The sequence below is a fragment of the Rhipicephalus microplus genome, unplaced genomic scaffold (assembly GCF_043290135.1).
Source record: "Rhipicephalus microplus isolate Deutch F79 unplaced genomic scaffold, USDA_Rmic scaffold_475, whole genome shotgun sequence".
Classification (NCBI taxonomy): domain Eukaryota; kingdom Metazoa; phylum Arthropoda; class Arachnida; order Ixodida; family Ixodidae; genus Rhipicephalus; species Rhipicephalus microplus.
This window is the reverse complement of record NW_027465038.1, coordinates 52,501-70,994: the sequence shown is the minus strand read 5'-3', so window position 1 is coordinate 70,994 and position 18,494 is coordinate 52,501. Positions and strand designations below refer to the sequence as shown.

At 62.3% G+C, this 18,494-nt stretch overlaps 2 non-coding genes across 2 annotated transcripts; both read right to left on the bottom strand.

Moving 5' to 3' along the window:
* Nucleotides 1-3,568: 3,568 nt before the first annotated feature.
* LOC142794675 (5.8S ribosomal RNA) lies at nt 3,569-3,721 on the bottom strand. The gene has a single exon (XR_012892537.1). It is a non-coding gene; the product is annotated as a 5.8S ribosomal RNA (ribosomal RNA).
* Nucleotides 3,722-5,440: 1,719 nt separating this feature from the next.
* Nucleotides 5,441-7,255, bottom strand: LOC142794671 (small subunit ribosomal RNA). The gene has a single exon (XR_012892534.1). It is a non-coding gene; the product is annotated as a small subunit ribosomal RNA (ribosomal RNA).
* Nucleotides 7,256-18,494: the final 11,239 nt, after the last annotated feature.

Here is an 18,494-nt window from a genome sequence, read left to right as displayed (position 1 = left end):
GTCCCGGTGCAGTGCCGTTCCTGCTTCTGGACCCCAGCCCGACCGGCTCAGCCCTCAGAGCCAATCCTTTTCCCAAGGTTACGGATCCGTTTTGCCGACTTCCCTTACCTACATTGGTCTATCGACTAGAGGCTGTTCACCTTGGAGACCTGCTGCGGATGTGGGTACGGTCCGGCACGAAAATCACACTCCCTCACTCGGATTTTCAAGGGCCGACAGGAGCGCACCGGACAGCGCAAGAGCCGCACTGCTCTACGGAGCCACCGTCCCTATCTCGGGGTGAACCCATTCCAGGGACTCGATCTCCTTACAGAGAAAAGAAAACTCTTCCCGGGGCTCCCATCGGCGTCTCCGAGCTGGTTTGCGTTGCCGCACTGGGCTCCGAAGAGCCGATCTCCGTAGCCGGGTTCGGGACTGTTAACCCGATTCCCTTTTGGTTGCAGCGGGGCGTCTCCGTATCACAGACTGAGCTGCACAAACGCGCCCGCTTCTGAAAGGATTTCTCCTTTCCCTAAGGACCGACTGACCCATGTTCAACTGCTGTTCACATGGAACCCTTCTCCACTTCAGTCCTCAAGGTTCTCACTTGAGTATTTGCTACTACCACCAAGATCTGCACCAGCGGCGGCTCCAGGCGGGCTCACGCCCGACACCTTCAACGCACACCGCTGCGGCCCTCCTACTCGTCGCGGCTTAGCACCCCCACATTTCGTGCTTTTCTGCCAGCGACGGCCGGGGATAGGCGCGACGCTAGAGCGCCATCCATTTTCGGGGCTAGTTGCTTCGGCAGGTGAGTTGTTACACACTCCTTAGCGGATTCCGACTTCCATGGCCACCGTCCTGCTGTCTTAAGCAACCAACACCCTTCATGGGTTCTCATGAGCGTCCCGACTCGGGCGCCTTACCCCGGCGTTTGGTTCATCCCACAGCGCCAGTTCTGCTTACCAAAAGTGGCCCACTTGGCACTCTCATCGCAGCGGGAGGCCTCAACCCAGAAGGCCTCCCGTACACCCATTGAAAGTTTGAGAATAGGTTGAGGACGTTTCGACCCCAATGCCTCTAATCATTCGCTTTACCAGGTGTGACTGCTCTCCCATCGAGCGCCAGCTATCCTGAGGGAAACTTCGGAGGGAACCAGCTACTAGATGGTTCGATTGGTCTTTCGCCCCTATACCCGGATCGGACGATCGATTTGCACGTCAGAATCGCTTCGGACCTCCACCAGAGTTTCCTCTGGCCTCGTCCTGCCCGGGCATAGTTCACCATCTTTCGGGTGCCAACGTGTGCGCTCTCGCTCCGCCCCGGCGACGTGTGAGCGCCTGGGACGGGCCGTTGCTGCGCCCTTTATCGGACCCCTGTGCGGTCCGGGATCGCAACGCAGCCCACTAGGGGCCTTCACGTTTCATTGCGCCATTGGGTTTCGGGAGACCCATTGACTCGCGCACATGTTAGACTCCTTGGTCCGTGTTTCAAGACGGGTCGGGTGGGTTACCGACCTACTCGCCGCAAACCACGATAGCGCCTCCGCGGGAGAATAGCCCCGCTCGCAGAGGCTTCTCGCCGGCCAACCCGCCGCCGCGGGACCAACCCGGACAGCAGGAGACGACAAGCTTGCCCAGCGGGTTCTCCGCTCCGTTTCCGGAGGGCGTCATCGTTCGGGCCTCCCGACAACCGGGAGAAGCCCATGGGGCCTGGACGGGGTGACGAACTTTTCGTGCACGGCGTGGTATAACTCCCGCGTGCCGTCTCCGAAGAGACGGGCAGGTCACCTCCACTGCCGGACTCAAAGTCGTGCTTGTTCCCTTTGACCCGCGTCCGTCGCGGCGTCCTACCGGCGGTGGGAAGTGCGCACCCCGGAGACCGCGTCTGCGTGCCAGCAGCCGGAACAGTCCCCCGAAGGGGACCGTTTACCTGACGCCGCCGGCTCCGCGATCGTCCGGAGACTGAATCCCACCGCTTTCGAGCTTCGAGGGCCCACCCGTTTTACTCTAAGCGGTTTCACGTACTCTTGAACTCTCTCTTCAAAGTTCTTTTCAACTTTCCCTCACGGTACTTGTGAACTATCGGTCTCTCGGTCGTATTTAGCCTTAGATGGAGTTTACCACCCACTTAGGGCTGCACTCTCAAGCAACCCGACTCACGGGAGGCTCCATCCCGGGCGCGCAACGGCGGAGACGGGCCTGGCACCCACTCTGGGACAAGCCCCTGTCAGGGGGACTTGCACCGTCGCAAACACCCGAGAACGTCGCCTCCCATACACCACATTTCCCGACCGCCTGCAAGGACGGGGGATTCGGTGCTGGGCTCGGTCCCGTTTCGCTCGCAGCTACTCGGGGAATCCCTGTTGGTTTCTTTTCCTCCGCTTAGTGATATGCTTAAATTCAGCGGGTTGTCTCGCCTGATCTGAGGTCGACAGCGGATACATTCGCTTCCATCAACTTCCTGCACGACCGCGTGCGCTCGCCCTACCAAGTGCGCCCGCAACCCTGTACAGGGCCACTTCTTCACAAGGCTGGCAATCGGCTTCCCCGCTGCACGCGTGCGGCGCACAACCGGTGTGTGACGTGGAAGTGACGGGACACGTTCGTAAACCCATCGCGAACCGAGTACGACGCCCTACCAAGTGCGCCCGCAACCCTGTACAGGGTCACATCTTCACAAGGCTGGCAAGCGGCATTCCGCTGCGCGCGTGCGTCGTCCGAGCAGTTGCGTGATAAACGACCGTGTCGAAAGCCCAAACACCGCCGAGGCCAGTCGCCGCCGCCGCAAGGGCAGCCACGCAGCCTGGCGAGAGGCATCGTCTCGTGTAGCGTCGCCCCCGCCCCAACTGGAGTGGCCCAGTTTTTTGAACGGGACGGGAACTGCGAAGCACTTAGACCGACGGCGGACTACGACGAGAACGCCTTAAGCTTCGCCAACGTTTCGCCAACTCGTGCGGGAGACTTTTTCCGCTTCGCGGCAAGTCGTCGCGCCGTGCTCTCCGCATCAACCGCGTACGCAGCGAACCGCAAACGTCGGGCGCAGCCTCCTCACCTCCCTGCGCTTTGCGCGCGAACGTTCCCTGTTCGCGCGGCAAAGCCTGGAGGAGGCACGGCCCCGCAGCGTGTTCGAGCGCCCGGTCTACGGGACACCCTGCTTACTTCGAGGGCAACAAGCGCAACGCAAGGCTGCGATCTCGCGCACTTTGCGCACGGCTGGAGAAGCTTTGCTGGCCGGCTTTCGCTCCTCGTGTTTACCGTGCGTTAAAGTTGCGCGTCCGTGGCTCTCGCAGCTCTTGCGCGCCCGGTCGCAGAGAGGAGTACGCAACCTCGACCGCACTTTCCCTGCAGGCTTCCTTCCGACTCGAAGTCCTGCGGCGGTCTCAACGAGGTGCCACATCCTCAATGCAGTCGGTCGCCCCCGTTTCGGTTGGGCTCTGGCACGACGGTCGCCACCGTCTCGCCCTTGAGTGGCCGCTGTTGGCGCTCGCTGTGAGGTGTTCAGCGTGCTGTCCGTGTTGCCGACGCGGTCAAAACGAGTCGACGGCTCACGTTCCCTTGTGCGCCGAAGGCTCTCTTGATATGTGATCCGACCCTCAGACAGACGAAGCCAAGGGAAGACCCAAGGCCGCAATGTGCGTTCAAAGAATCAGTGCTCAGTGTGTCCTGCAATTCACACCAAGTCTCGCAGCTGGCTGCGTTCTTCATCGACCCGAGAACCGAGTGATCCACCGCTTAGAGTCGTGAAAAAGTGTTTGTTCAATTCCGTACAGTCAAAACCAAACGTTTCTGGCACTCGGCCAAACAGTGGCCAAGAAGGGCGCTTTTCAGCGCACGCTTGGACTCCAAAACTCTGCCGCGCCTTTTTCGGCTGCCGCAAATCGAGCAAACGGTGTGTTTCGGACGGCGTTTCGCTTTCGCTACTTGCGAGTGCTTTCGTGGTCCACCCCTCTATAAATACTCGGGAGGCGTCGAAGCCGGTTCTCCAAGCCGGACCCGTAGGTATCGTTGTGTGCTCGCTCTCATTGGCCCGCCTAACCAGAAAATGCCTGCGGTACACCCATTTGGATAAGAGTGCACGCAGATGCGGGCCTCGACGGCTACACATTTCCTCGGGCGGCCGCCTCCCGGCCTCCGTGGAGCGCGGGATGCACGGTCCCATCGACAAGCCTCTCCCGTTTTTACCGTGGCGTCGCGGTTCACCACGGCAGGCGGGTCGGTCTCCTCCGCATAAAAAGGGGGACCCCCGCTTTTTGTTCCACGAAATCGCACAAGCTTTTTTCGCATCCACGGTTTGCCACCGCACACCAAAATGCCGATCCGGCTGCCTACTTTAGCCAACAGGTGGAGCCAGGCGCGCCGTACTTGCGCGGCACTTCCCACGTCCACCGAAGTCGGTGCCAAGGACCACTTTCGGCGCCGGAGCCGCGTACGAGCCTACTCGAGGCGGAAGAACGAAGCCAGCAAGGGCCTGGCCGCAAGTGCGTTCAATTGTCGGGACGTCCAAGTCCCTCGTTCTTCCGTGCTTCCTCTTTCGGCAAGTCGTTGCGGCACCTTCCCAAAGCGCGCAGACCCGCTAATCGCGACGAGCGCGACGTGGCCGTGCCGCCTTTCCCTCGGCAGCAAGCAAAACGCCTGGCAACGTCGACGCTCCCCTAACCGCGATCTCGCACCGTGTTTCGTGTGGCGAATTCAAAAGCCGGCCGGCGCTGCTGCAACCATTACGGTCGGTACGCATACGCCGCGGAGGGCGGGACGGTCATCGGAGCGTGCGGTTCCTCCATCGAGTACTGCGCACCTCGGCCGTCGCATCGCCGTGCCATGACCGGCCGCGCGTCAACGCGAACCGGTGCCAGCGAGATCCCTCGCCTGCAAGAACCGACCGGCAGCCTCCGTCACCCGAGGACGCGGAGGCGCTTGCCGCGGACGGCGGGACGGTATGCACTGGTGCACAGCGGACCCGTCACATCGCCAGTTCCTTGACCGACCGCCGACGCTTGTGCCGTTCCTCTCGTACTTGGCAGTCGCCGCGCGATTGTCGGGTCTCGTTCTTGCACGCTCGAACGGTCGGGAGGGCACTCGGCTGGCGTTTCGGGAACGCGCAGCCTCGCCTTCTACCGACGTAACCACGACTCGCCGTTCGCGCTCCGCCGCTCCTGTTTACAGTACTAGGCGGTCCCGCAGCGGTCGGGTCGCGCATTTCGAGCGCTTCGAGCCACGGTGCAGTGGCGGGTCGAAAGCCGACCTATGAGTGCGTTGCGCCGTTTGTACCCGCGTCCGCCACCTGGCCGACCGTCCAAGGTCGCGGTGTTGGCGTCCGCTGGGCGCAACAATTTGTCACGGGGTGCCGCTCCACATTCAGGCAGCCCCGTGGGGAAAAGCCGACCCCGCGTCCAAACGGGGTCAGCGGCAGAAAGTGTCGGGCGCAGACGCAGCTGAGGCGCTCACCCTTCACAATCCGTTAATGATCCTTCCGCAGGTTCACCTACGGAAACCTTGTTACGACTTTTACTTCCTCTAAATGATCAAGTTTGGTCATCTTTCCAACAGACCGGCGCAACCGAAAGGCCGCGCCGGACATCGGTCCGAAGACCTCACTAAATCATTCAATCGGTAGTAGCGACGGGCGGTGTGTACAAAGGGCAGGGACGTAATCAACGCGAGCTTATGACTCGCGCTTACTGGGAATTCCTCGTTCAAGGGGAACAATTGCAAGCCCCTATCCCAATCACGAAAGAAGTTCCACGGGTTACCCAGTCTTTTCAGACAGGGATAAAGACACGCTGCTTCCTTCAGTGTAGCGCGCGTGCGGCCCCGGACATCTAAGGGCATCACAGACCTGTTATTGCTCTGTTTCGTGCGGCTAGGAGCCGCTTGTCCCTCTAAGAAGGTTGTAAGGTGCTGGGAACCCCGCACCTATTTAATAGGCTAGAGTCTCGTTCGTTATCGGAATTAACCAGACAAATCGCTCCACCAACTAAGAACGGCCATGCACCACCATCCACCGAATCAAGAAAGAGCTCTCAATCTGTCAATCCTCCCAGTGTCCGGGCCGGGTAAGTTTTCCCGTGTTGAGTCAAATTAAGCCGCAGGCTCCACTCCTGGTGGTGCCCTTCCGTCAATTCCTTTAAGTTTCAGCTTTGCAACCATACTTCCCCCGGAACCCAAATACTTTGGTTTCCCGGAAGCTGCCCGCCGAGTCATTTGAGTAACTCAGGCGGATCGCTGGTTGGCATCGTTTATGGTCAGAACTAGGGCGGTATCTGATCGCCTTCGAACCTCTGACTTTCGTTCTTGATCAATGAAAACATTCTTGGCAAATGCTTTCGCAGTAGTTCGTCTTGCGACGGTCCAAGAATTTCACCTCTAGCGCCGCAATACGAATGCCCCCGTCCGTCCCTCTTAATCATTACCTCGTATTCCAAAAACCAACAGAACAGAAACGAGGTCTTGTTCTATTATTCCATGCAAGTTTATTCAGGCGACTCGCCTGCGTTGAGCACTCTAATTTTTTCAAAGTAAAAGCACCGGCCATCTCGAGGCACACAATGAAGTGCACCAAGAAAGAACCGGCATGATGTTCAGTCCGAGCCGTCGCATCGGGTAGATGCACTACTCGTCTGGAACTGAGATCCAACTACGAGCTTTTTAACCGCAGCAGCTTTAGTATACGCTATTGGAGCTGGAATTACCGCGGCTGCTGGCACCAGACTTGCCCTCCAATTGATCCTCGTTAAAGGATTTAGAGTGTACTCATTTCAATTACGGGGCCTCAAAAGAGTCCCGTATTGTTATTTTTCGTCACTACCTCCCCGTGCCGGGAGTGGGTAATTTGCGCGCCTGCTGCCTTCCTTGGATGTGGTAGCCGTTTCTCAGGCTCCCTCTCCGGAATCGAACCCTGATTCTCCGTTACCCGTAACAACCATGGTAAGCAAGTAACCTACCATCGAAAGTTGATAAGGCAGACACTTGAAAGAAACGTCGCCGGCTCGTGGCCATGCGATCAGCACAAAGTTATCCAGAGTCACCACACAATACGGGCCGAAACCCGATCGATCTTGGTCTAATAAAAGCACCCGTTACCCAAAGGGCTCCAGGCTCACTGCATGTATTAGCTCTAGAATTGCCACAGTTATCCAAGTAGGAAGAAACGATCTAAGGAACCATAACTGATTTAATGAGCCATTCGCGGTTTCGCCTTATTTCGGCATGTACTTAGACATGCATGGCTTAATCTTTGAGACAAGCATATGATTACTGGCAGGATCAACCAGGTAATCGTTCGACTGCGCGTCCGTCCTCGCCTTCGGCGGGCCGGACGCAGTCTGTGTGCGGCGGAGGCCACCTTCAGGCGCCCCAACACGCTTATTTTGCACTCCGAGATGACGGCGTTCGAGCTCGCTACGGCACAACCTTCCCGAAAGACGAGTGGGAGCCGTGCGGCAAGAAGCACGTTCATGCTCGCTCTTTTTCGTTGCATCGACTCGGTCGCGCCGTGCGGGTTGCCCAAGCCCGCTGCACTGTCGGTGGACCGGCCGGAACTAGCAACGGAGCCGAGACTGCAAAGCCGCCAGACGACGGGTCACGCCCGCGTCTTCGGCGCTTTCGCATCTGAATCGCCCGAGGACGACACGGAACACACCTCGATATCGTGGTAAAACGGCACCGTCCGACAACCAGCCCCTAACGCATCAAGCGGATGAGGCTGCAGACGACTGCCGTGGATTCCCCTGGAGCAGACCCGAGGACACGCTTGACGAGGCCGAAGCCCGCCGCATATCAGACACCCGGTCGCTTTCGCGTACGCCGCTCACGAGAACCCCCACATAATAGCAGCGATAAGTACCCAGACCTCCTTGGGCACTAATACGAGCGTACTCGAGAAAATTTCACCGCGGGTGTGCCCCGAAACGTGTGGCACGTTGAGCGTGCCACAAGTCTACGTCGCTCTCAAACCCGCCGAGGTCGTAGAATTTGCGACCCTACTCACGAAATTCCCACCGAGGATACGGCCGCAAACGTACCGCACCTTGGGTAGGCCACGAGTTTGTGCAACACTACGCTGACGGCACAGCACCGAGGTCGTGCGCGCACGCACGGGAAAATTCCGCCGCGGTTTCTGCCGAAAACGTGAGGCACCACGACTCTCCGCAAGTTCGCGTCGACTGCGAAAGACCGAAGTCGTGAACGACGTGTCCGCTACTCGCCGCCGACACGCTGGACACCAAACGTACAACGACTCGACGGCGTCGTAGAGGCCCACGACGCGGTTTTCCTTAACGACGTCTCGGCGTGGCACCGACAGGTTAGAACGGCCGACCAACGTTCCCTGTCCGCCGTTCGGCTCAGTCGAAGGGCTCGGCGACTTCGGCAACGCTGCGAAGCCGCACGGTGACGCACGCCATGTCCCCATTTTTTTTTTTTTTTTCTTTCTGCGTCTGCCGGGGTGCCCCTATAATAGCAGCGATAAGCACCCAGACCGCCGTGGGTCGCTCGCCCCGGCTGACGTGGTTTTTCGTACTCCTGCGGCGGTCGCCGTCAAGCACGTCCAAATACGCTACTTTCGTGGGCGCATTCACGCTCTTTCGCTTCGCCGGAGTGCCAGCACTCACTCTGCCAAAAACGGCGAACATCCGAGCGGCGGTTCCCACTTTTGCGTCGGCGTCGCAAACCCCGCCCCGGCAGACGAGGTTTGCCGTACTCGTGCGACGGTGGCCGGCGGGCACGTCGAAAGACGCCGATATCGTGCGCGAATTGGCGCACCTTGGCTTCACCGGAGTGCCGCCACTGACTCCTCCAAAAACGGCGAAGATCCGAGCGGCGCTTCCCACTTTCGCATCGGCGTCCCGAACTCCGCCCCGGCTGACGCGGTTTACCGTACTCGTGCGACGGTCGCCGGCGAGCACGTGGAAAGACGCCGATATCGTGCCCGAATCGGCTCCGTTCGGCTTCGCCGGAGTGCCAGCACTGGCTCGGCGAAAGACGACGAACATCCGAGCGACGGTTCTCACTATTGCGTACGCGTCGCAAACCCCGCCCCGGCAGACGCACTTTGCCGTACTCGTGCGACGGTCGCCGGCGAGCACGTAGAAAGACGCCGATATCGTGCCGGAATCGGCCCCGTTTGGCTTCGCCGGAGTGCCAGCACTCACTCGGCCACAAACGGCGAACATCCGAGCGGCGGTTCCCACTTAGCCGTCGGCGTCCCGAACTCCGCCCCGGCAGACGCGGTTGCCGAGCTCGTGCGACTAGCGACCGCGAAGCCGTCTCGCGACGCCGCTTTCGTGCGCGGCTCCCACTGCGACCTGGGTCACCCGAGGTCGACGAGCAAGAAAGAATGTCGAAAAAAAATTTTTTTTTTTTTTGCGTCTGCCGGGGTGCCCCTATAATAGCAGCGATAAGCACCCAGACCGCCATGGGTCGCTCGCCCCGGCTGACGTGGTTTTTCGTTTTCCTGCGGTGGTCGTCGTCAAGCACGTCCAAACACGCCACTTTCGTGGGCGCATTCGCGCTCTTTCGCTTCGCCGGAGTGCCAGCACTCACTCTGCCAAAAACGGCGAACATCCTAGTGGCGGTTCCCACTTTTGCGTCGGCGTCGCCAACCCCGCCCCGGCATACGCGGTTTGCCGTACTCGTGCGGCGGTGGCCGGCGGGCACGTCGAAAGACACCGATATCGTGCGCGAGTCGATGCTTCTTGGTCTCGCAGGAGGGCCGCCACTCACTCCTGCAAAAACGGCGAAGATCCGAGCGGCGCTTCCCACTTTTTCGTCGGCATCGCAAACCTCGCCCCGGCAGACGCGCTTTGCCGTACTCGTGCGACGGTCGCCGGCGAGCACGTCGAAATACGCCGATATCGTGCCCGAATCGGCCCCGTTTCGCTTCGCCGGAGTGCCAGCACTCACTCGGCCAAAAACGGCGAACATCCGAGCAGCGGTACCCACTTAGCCGTCGGCATCCCGAACTCCGCGCCGGCTGACGCGGTTGCCGAGCTCGTGCGACTAGCGACCGCGAACGCGTCTCGCGACGCCGCTTTCGTGCGCGGCTCCCATTGCGACCTGGGTTACCCGAGCTCGACCAGCAAAAAAGAAGGTCGAAAAAAAATTTTTTTTTTCTGCGTCTGCCGGGGTGCCCCTATAATAGCAGCGATAAGCACCCAGACCGCCGTGGGTCGCTCGCCCCGGCTGACGTGGTTTTTCGTACTCCTGCAGCGGTCGCCGTCAAGCACGTCCAAATACGCCACTTTCGTGGGCGCTTTCGCGCTCTTTCGCGTCGCCGGTGTGCCAGCACTCACTCTGCCAAAAACGGCGAACATCCTAGTGGCGGTTCCCACTTTTGCGTCGGCGTCGCCAACCCCGCCCCGGCATACGCGGTTTGCCGTACTCGTGCGGCGGTGGCCGGCGGGCACGTCGAAAGACACCGATATCGTGCGCGAGTCGATGCTTCTTGGTCTCGCAGGAGGGCCGCCACTCACTCCTGCAAAAACGGCGAAGATCCGAGCGGCGCTTCCCACTTTTTCGTCGGCATCGCAAACCTCGCCCCGGCAGACGCGCTTTGCCGTACTCGTGCGACGGTCGCCGGCGAGCACGTCGAAATACGCCGATATCGTGCCCGAATCGGCCCCGTTTCGCTTCGCCGGAGTGCCAGCACTCACTCGGCCAAAAACGGCGAACATCCGAGCAGCGGTACCCACTTAGCCGTCGGCATCCCGAACTCCGCGCCGGCTGACGCGGTTGCCGAGCTCGTGCGACTAGCGACCGCGAACGCGTCTCGCGACGCCGCTTTCGTGCGCGGCTCCCATTGCGACCTGGGTTACCCGAGCTCGACCAGCAAAAAAGAAGGTCGAAAAAAAATTTTTTTTTTCTGCGTCTGCCGGGGTGCCCCTATAATAGCAGCGATAAGCACCCAGACCGCCGTGGGTCGCTCGCCCCGGCTGACGTGGTTTTTCGTACTCCTGCAGCGGTCGCCGTCAAGCACGTCCAAATACGCCACTTTCGTGGGCGCTTTCGCGCTCTTTCGCGTCGCCGGTGTGCCAGCACTCACTCTGCCAAAAACGGCCAACATCCGAGCGGCGGTTCCCACTTTTGCGTCGGCGTCGTAAACCCCGCCCCGGCAGACGCGGTTTGCCCTACTCGTTCGACGGTCGCCGGCGAGCGCGTCGAAAGACGCCGATATCGTGCGCTAATTGGCGCTCCTTGGCTTCTCCGGAGTGCCGCCACTCACTCCTCCAAAAACGGCGAAGATCCGAGCGGCGTTCTCCACTTTCGCATCGGCGTCCCGAACTCCGCCCGGGCTGACGCGGTTTACCGTACTCGTGCGACGGTCGCCGCCGGGCACGTCGAAAGACGCCGATATCGTGCCGTAATCGGCCCCGTTTGGCTTCGCCCGAGTGCCAGCACTCACTCGGCCAAAAACGGCGAACATCCGAGCAGCGTTTCCCACTTTCGCATCGGCGTCCCGAAGCCCGCCCCGGCAGACGCGGTTTGCCCTACTCGAGCGACGGTCGCCGGCGATCACGTCGAAAGGCGCCGAATTCGTGCACGAATCGATGCTTCTTGGTCTCGCAGGAGGGCCGCCACTCACTCCTGCAAAAACGGCGAAGATCCGAGTTGCGCTTCCCACTTTTTCGTCGGCGTCCCGAACTACGCCCCGGCTGACGCGGTTTACCGTACTCGTGCGACGGTCGCCGGCGGGCACTTCAAAATACGCCGATTTCGTGGGCGCATTCACGCTGTTTCGCTTCCCCGGAGTGCCAACACTCACTCTGCCGAAAGCGGCGATCATCCGAGCGGCGGTTCCCACTTTTGCGTCGGCTTCGCAAACGGCGCCCCGGCAGACGCGCTCGTGCGACGTACTCGTGCGACGGTCGCCGGCGAGCACGTCGAAAGACGCCGATATCGTGCTCGAATCGACCCCGTTTCGCTTCGCCGGAGTGCTGCCAGTCCCGGCGCAGAGAACGGCGAACAAGTGTTTTTTTTTTTTTTTCCTAGAATTTGTGTTATAGAAGGCACATTTGATATCGGACGATAATTTTCAACTTTATCACGCGCACCGATTTTCGTGTAGAGGTTTGCAAGTTTATGGGAATTTCTCCACTTGGAATAATGCGATTTAGTAGTACTACGAGAACTTCATGGATGTACTCAAGGGTACGGGGCAAGTCAGTTACGTCAACACCTGCAGATTTTTTACACTTCAAACTGAAAATTGTTGGTTGTGAGTCCTCGTGTGATATTAAAGGCCGATTCGCTAACACATAGAACAAAGAAAGAAAGGAAGAAAAAACGCCCGCGCTCGCTCAAGAAACCTGGGTTCGCAACAAGTGGCAACAACAAGCAACCGAGCGAGTGCGCCAAAACCCGTGGCGGCCGAACAAACGCGAAGTCCCAACCGCGTCAGCCGGGGCGGCACGGGACAGGAAAAATCACTTCAGCCGGGGCGGCGGGGCACCGAATAAACCTCGTCACCTCGTCGCAGGATAAAAGAGGAAACAAAAAGTCTAAACAGCGTCTGCTGGAGCGAATGCGTAATAAAACAACAACAACAACAAAAAAAAAACACCCGCGCTCAAGAAGTCTGCAATCCTCACAAAAGGCGACTGTGACCGAGCAGCGTCAGCCGGGGCCGTGCGGAAACGGAAAAACCGCGACTACCGGGGCGTCGAGGCACCGAAAAATCCACTTCAGCCGCGGCGAAAAAAAAAACAAAAAGAAAGACGGAGGGGGGGGGGGAACCACGTCTGCCGGGGCGAAGGAAAAAAAAAAACGCGTCTGCCGGGGCGAGCCCGGGTGCGGCACCACCGGGAAAACTGTGGCAAACAGACATGGCGATCGAGTGAGTGGGCCGCCAGCCAGGCTCAGCCAAAAAGTGCAAAGTCCGAACTGCGTCAGCCGGGGCGGCAAAAACCGCGTCAGCCGGGGCGGCGCAAAAAACCGCGTCTGCCGGGGCGGCACGAAACCGCGTCAGCCGGGGCGGGGCGAAAACTGCGTCAGCCGGGGCGAAAAGAAAAAAAAAAAACGCGTCTGCCGGGGCAAGCCCGGGTGCGGCACCACCGGGAAAACTGTGGCAAACAGACATGGCGATCGAGTGAGTGGGCCGCCAGCCAGGCACAGCCGAAAAGTGCAAAGTCCGAACCGTGTCAGCCGGGGCGACGCAAAAACCGCGTCAGCCGGGGCGGCGCGAAAACCGCGTCAGCCGGGGCGGCACGAAACCGCGTCAGCCGGGGCGGCGCGAAAACTGCGTCAGCCGGGGCGGCGCGAAAACCTCGTCAGCCGGGGCGAGCGAAAAGGGGGGGGGGGAACCACGTCTGCCGGGGCGAAAGAAAAAAAAACGCGTCTGCCGGGGCGAGCCCGGGTGCGGCACCACCGGGAAGACTGTGGCAAACAGACATGGCGATCGAGTGAGTGGGCCGCCAGCCAGGCTCAGCCCAAAAAGTGCTAAGTCCGAACTGCGTCTGCCGGGGCGGCACGAAACCGCGTCAGCCGGGGCGGCGCGAAAACCGCGTCTGCCGGGGCGGCACGAAACCGCGTCAGCCGGGGCGGCGCGAAAACTGCGTCAGCCGGGGCGAGCCCGGGTGCGGCACCACCGGGAAAACTGTGGCAAACAGACATGGCGATCGAGTGAGTGGGCCGCCAGCCAGGCACAGCCGAAAAGTGCTAAGTCCGAACTGCGTCTGCCGGGGCGGCACGAAACCGCGTCAGCCGGGGCGGCGCGAAAACCGCGTCTGCCGGGGCGGCACGAAACCGCGTCAGCCGGGGCGGCGCGAAAACTGCGTCAGCCGGGGCGAGCCCGGGTGCGGCACCACCGGGAAAACTGTGGCAAACAGACATGGCGATCGAGTGAGTGGGCCGCCAGCCAGGCACAGCCGAAAAGTGCTAAGTCCGAACTGCGTCAGCCGGGGCGGCAAAAACCGCGTCAGCCGGGGCGGCGCAAAAAACCGCGTCTGCCGGGGCGGCACGAAACCGCGTCAGCCGGGGCGGCGCGAAAACTGCGTCAGCCGGGGCGAAAGAAAAAAAAAAAACGCGTCTGCCGGGGCGAGCCCGGGTGCGGCACCACCGGGAAAACTGTGGCAAACAGACATGGCGATCGAGTGAGTGGGCCGCCAGCCAGGCACAGCCGAAAAGTGCTAAGTCCGAACTGCGTCTGCCGGGGCGGCACGAAACCGCGTCAGCCGGGGCGGCGCGAAAACCGCGTCTGCCGGGGCGGCACGAAACCGCGTCAGCCGGGGCGGCGCGAAAACTGCGTCAGCCGGGGCGAGCCCGGGTGCGGCACCACCGGGAAAACTGTGGCAAACAGACATGGCGATCGAGTGAGTGGGCCGCCAGCCAGGCACAGCCGAAAAGTGCTAAGTCCGAACTGCGTCTGCCGGGGCGGCACGAAACCGCGTCAGCCGGGGCGGCGCGAAAACCGCGTCTGCCGGGGCGGCACGAAACCGCGTCAGCCGGGGCGGCGCGAAAACTGCGTCAGCCGGGGCGAGCCCGGGTGCGGCACCACCGGGAAAACTGTGGCAAACAGACATGGCGATCGAGTGAGTGGGCCGCCAGCCAGGCACAGCCGAAAAGTGCAAAGTCCGAACCGTGTCAGCCGGGGCGACGCAAAAACCGCGTCAGCCGGGGCGGCGCGAAAACCGCGTCAGCCGGGGCGGCACGAAACCGCGTCAGCCGGGGCGGCGCGAAAACTGCGTCAGCCGGGGCGGCGCGAAAACCTCGTCAGCCGGGGCGAGCGAAAAGGGGGGGGGGGGGAACCACGTCTGCCGGGGCGAAAGAAAAAAAAAACGCGTCTGCCGGGGCGAGCCCGGGTGCGGCACCACCGGGAAGACTGTGGCAAACAGACATGGCGATCGAGTGAGTGGGCCGCCAGCCAGGCTCAGCCCAAAAAGTGCCAAGTCCGAACTGCGTCAGCCGGGGCGGCAAAAACCGCGTCAGCCGGGGCGGCGCGAAAACCGCGTCTGCCGGGGCGGCGCGAAAACTGCGTCAGCCGGGGCGAGCCCGGGTGCGGCACCACCGGGAAAACTGTGGCTAACAGACATGGCGATCGAGTGAGTGGGCCACCAGCCAGGCTCAGCCAAAAAGTGCCAAGTCCGAACTGCGTCAGCCGGGGCGGCAAAAACCGCGTCAGCCGGGGCGGTGCAAAAAAACCGCGTCTGCCGGGGCGGCACGAAACCGCGTCAGCCGGGGCGGCGCGAAAACTGCGTCAGCCGGGGCGAAAGAAAAAAAAAAACGCGTCTGCCGGGGCGAGCCCGGGTGCGGCACCACCGGGAAAACTGTGGCAAACAGACATGGCGATCGAGTGAGTGGGCCGCCAGCCAGGCACAGCCGAAAAGTGCTAAGTCCGAACTGCGTCTGCCGGGGCGGCACGAAACCGCGTCAGCCGGGGCGGCGCGAAAACCGCGTCTGCCGGGGCGGCACGAAACCGCGTCAGCCGGGGCGGCGCGAAAACTGCGTCAGCCGGGGCGAGCCCGGGTGCGGCACCACCGGGAAAACTGTGGCAAACAGACATGGCGATCGAGTGAGTGGGCCGCCAGCCAGGCACAGCCGAAAAGTGCTAAGTCCGAACTGCGTCTGCCGGGGCGGCACGAAACCGCGTCAGCCGGGGCGGCGCGAAAACCGCGTCTGCCGGGGCGGCACGAAACCGCGTCAGCCGGGGCGGCGCGAAAACTGCGTCAGCCGGGGCGAGCCCGGGTGCGGCACCACCGGGAAAACTGTGGCAAACAGACATGGCGATCGAGTGAGTGGGCCGCCAGCCAGGCACAGCCGAAAAGTGCTAAGTCCGAACTGCGTCAGCCGGGGCGGCAAAAACCGCGTCAGCCGGGGCGGCGCAAAAAACCGCGTCTGCCGGGGCGGCACGAAACCGCGTCAGCCGGGGCGGCGCGAAAACTGCGTCAGCCGGGGCGAAAGAAAAAAAAAAAAAACGCGTCTGCCGGGGCGAGCCCGGGTGCGGCACCACCGGGAAAACTGTGGCAAACAGACATGGCGATCGAGTGAGTGGGCCGCCAGCCAGGCACAGCCGAAAAGTGCTAAGTCCGAACTGCGTCTGCCGGGGCGGCACGAAACCGCGTCAGCCGGGGCGGCGCGAAAACCGCGTCTGCCGGGGCGGCACGAAACCGCGTCAGCCGGGGCGGCGCGAAAACTGCGTCAGCCGGGGCGAGCCCGGGTGCGGCACCACCGGGAAAACTGTGGCAAACAGACATGGCGATCGAGTGAGTGGGCCGCCAGCCAGGCACAGCCGAAAAGTGCTAAGTCCGAACTGCGTCTGCCGGGGCGGCACGAAACCGCGTCAGCCGGGGCGGCGCGAAAACCGCGTCTGCCGGGGCGGCACGAAACCGCGTCAGCCGGGGCGGCGCGAAAACTGCGTCAGCCGGGGCGAGCCCGGGTGCGGCACCACCGGGAAAACTGTGGCAAACAGACATGGCGATCGAGTGAGTGGGCCGCCAGCCAGGCACAGCCGAAAAGTGCAAAGTCCGAACCGTGTCAGCCGGGGCGACGCAAAAACCGCGTCAGCCGGGGCGGCGCGAAAACCGCGTCAGCCGGGGCGGCACGAAACCGCGTCAGCCGGGGCGGCGCGAAAACTGCGTCAGCCGGGGCGGCGCGAAAACCTCGTCAGCCGGGGCGAGCGAAAAGGGGGGGGGGGGAACCACGTCTGCCGGGGCGAAAGAAAAAAAAAACGCGTCTGCCGGGGCGAGCCCGGGTGCGGCACCACCGGGAAGACTGTGGCAAACAGACATGGCGATCGAGTGAGTGGGCCGCCAGCCAGGCTCAGCCCAAAAAGTGCCAAGTCCGAACTGCGTCAGCCGGGGCGGCAAAAACCGCGTCAGCCGGGGCGGCGCGAAAACCGCGTCTGCCGGGGCGGCGCGAAAACTGCGTCAGCCGGGGCGAGCCCGGGTGCGGCACCACCGGGAAAACTGTGGCTAACAGACATGGCGATCGAGTGAGTGGGCCACCAGCCAGGCTCAGCCAAAAAGTGCCAAGTCCGAACTGCGTCAGCCGGGGCGGCAAAAACCGCGTCAGCCGGGGCGGTGCAAAAAAACCGCGTCTGCCGGGGCGGCACGAAACCGCGTCAGCCGGGGCGGCGCGAAAACTGCGTCAGCCGGGGCGAAAGAAAAAAAAAAACGCGTCTGCCGGGGCGAGCCCGGGTGCGGCACCACCGGGAAAACTGTGGCAAACAGACATGGCGATCGAGTGAGTGGGCCGCCAGCCAGGCACAGCCGAAAAGTGCTAAGTCCGAACTGCGTCTGCCGGGGCGGCACGAAACCGCGTCAGCCGGGGCGGCGCGAAAACCGCGTCTGCCGGGGCGGCACGAAACCGCGTCAGCCGGGGCGGCGCGAAAACTGCGTCAGCCGGGGCGAGCCCGGGTGCGGCACCACCGGGAAAACTGTGGCAAACAGACATGGCGATCGAGTGAGTGGGCCGCCAGCCAGGCACAGCCGAAAAGTGCTAAGTCCGAACTGCGTCTGCCGGGGCGGCACGAAACCGCGTCAGCCGGGGCGGCGCGAAAACCGCGTCTGCCGGGGCGGCACGAAACCGCGTCAGCCGGGGCGGCGCGAAAACTGCGTCAGCCGGGGCGAGCCCGGGTGCGGCACCACCGGGAAAACTGTGGCAAACAGACATGGCGATCGAGTGAGTGGGCCGCCAGCCAGGCACAGCCGAAAAGTGCTAAGTCCGAACTGCGTCAGCCGGGGCGGCAAAAACCGCGTCAGCCGGGGCGGCGCAAAAAACCGCGTCTGCCGGGGCGGCACGAAACCGCGTCAGCCGGGGCGGCGCGAAAACTGCGTCAGCCGGGGCGAAAGAAAAAAAAAACGCGTCTGCCGGGGCGAGCCCGGGTGCGGCACCACCGGGAAAACTGTGGCAAACAGACATGGCGATCGAGTGAGTGGGCCGCCAGCCAGGCACAGCCGAAAAGTGCTAAGTCCGAACTGCGTCTGCCGGGGCGGCACGAAACCGCGTCAGCCGGGGCGGCGCGAAAACCGCGTCTGCCGGGGCGGCACGAAACCGCGTCAGCCGGGGCGGCGCGAAAACTGCGTCAGCCGGGGCGAGCCCGGGTGCGGCACCACCGGGAAAACTGTGGCAAACAGACATGGCGATTGAGTGAGTGGGCCGCCAGCCAGGCACAGCCGAAAAGTGCTAAGTCCGAACTGCGTCTGCCGGGGCGGCACGAAACCGCGTCAGCCGGGGCGGCGCGAAAACCGCGTCTGCCGGGGCGGCACGAAACCGCGTCAGCCGGGGCGGCGCGAAAACTGCGTCAGCCGGGGCGAGCCCGGGTGCGGCACCACCGGGAAAACTGTGGCAAACAGACATGGCGATCGAGTGAGTGGGCCGCCAGCCAGGCACAGCCGAAAAGTGCTAAGTCCGAACTGCGTCTGCCGGGGCGGCACGAAACCGCGTCAGCCGGGGCGGCGCGAAAACCGCGTCTGCCGGGGCGGCACGAAACCGCGTCAGCCGGGGCGGCGCGAAAACTGCGTCAGCCGGGGCGAGCCCGGGTGCGGCACCACCGGGAAAACTGTGGCAAACAGACATGGCGAT